At 39.6% G+C, this 1,318-nt stretch overlaps 1 long non-coding RNA gene across 1 annotated transcript; it reads left to right on the forward strand.

Moving 5' to 3' along the window:
* Positions 1–701: 701 nt before the first annotated feature.
* On the forward strand, positions 702–1,117 carry LOC133032637 (uncharacterized). The gene is made up of 3 exons (XR_009685228.1): positions 702–782; positions 862–963; positions 1,057–1,117. It is a non-coding gene; the product is annotated as an uncharacterized LOC133032637 (long non-coding RNA).
* The last annotated feature ends 201 nt before the right edge of the window (positions 1,118–1,318 follow it).

Here is a 1,318-nt window from a genome sequence, read left to right on the forward strand (position 1 = left end):
TATTTTAAATAAACAATATGTGTTGTATATGTAGTATGTCTACACCAGGTGGCGACGGTTCGAAAAAGAAAGGCGTCGAGGTAAATACAAGGGCAAGAATGTTGAGGAGGAGCTCTCCAAAACACAATACTGCCAAGTTACCGATTGAGGTGCACGCAGACCGGCACCCCGTAGGCAAGAACGGAAAAAAAATTCAACAATATGGCCAAATGGATGACTCGGATGTCTATCCCCATTAATAAATTCAAATGGGAAGATGTCAGTAGAGCTGACATCAACGCACTGTGGGATAGACTTGAGGTATGCCTTACTAATTTTTTTAATTTCTAAATTACTATACTCTTATTAAATTGTAATTAATGTATTAATGTGTAACTTTTTGCAGACCAAGTTTATCCTCCCACGAGATAACCCTACATTCGTAGACTACGGTGAGTACGAGATGTCAAAGGGTTTACGTGATTGGAGGCGACCGCAAGAAGAAGTGGATACAAAACATTGAGGAGCTTGGACAGAGAGGGCCGACATGTCACCTCCTGAGGGAGTAACTCAAGAGGTGTGGAGTGACTGCATCGCTTATTGGAGCACAGACAAACAAAAGGTACATTTTTTAAAATTTTAAATTTTGGTAATGTTTAATTTATATAGTCAATAATAAATAATTAATTGTTAGAAAAATTATTAATTTCAGGCGAGCAAATAAAAATAAAGAAAGTCGGGGTAAGATGAAATTTTTAGGAGGCTGGGGCTCCAAGCCCATTGTTTCACATGTTGTCGAAGGGGTAAGTTTATATTTAACTATCATTCATTTAACTTTTTCTATTAAAATAACAGTACTAATATATTTTCTCTTGAAAATAGGCTAACCCCGACACAGGAGAACTGCCAACTGCGGTGGAAACTTTTCAAAAGTTTCACCATAAAGGCAACGATTGGCGCAACGAGTTCGCGCAACAAGCTTACGTAAGTTTACGTTTTAATTCAATTTTTATTTATTTCTTTCAATTTATTTTGTGTTAAAATTAACCATTTAACTTACTTGTTTAATTGTTTTAGGAGCAAATGGTTGAAATAGCGGCAACTCAACCAGCGCCCACTGCAGATGAGCCCGAAGAGCACAACGTCGATCCTACACAGTACCCCCGAGACTTACCTGTTATGACGCAAGTACTCGGGGAACGATCTCGGCATCTTAGAGGCTTTGGTCATCTCCCCAGACTGAAGGGAGTTGGGGCCAAAAGAGCACCTGCCACGCATCCTTCAGCCCAACCGACTGTTACAATGGAACAGTACGAGGCTTTACAGAAAAAGTGGAGGA

This window comes from Cannabis sativa, chromosome X (assembly GCF_029168945.1).
Source record: "Cannabis sativa cultivar Pink pepper isolate KNU-18-1 chromosome X, ASM2916894v1, whole genome shotgun sequence".
NCBI lineage: Eukaryota > Viridiplantae > Streptophyta > Magnoliopsida > Rosales > Cannabaceae > Cannabis > Cannabis sativa.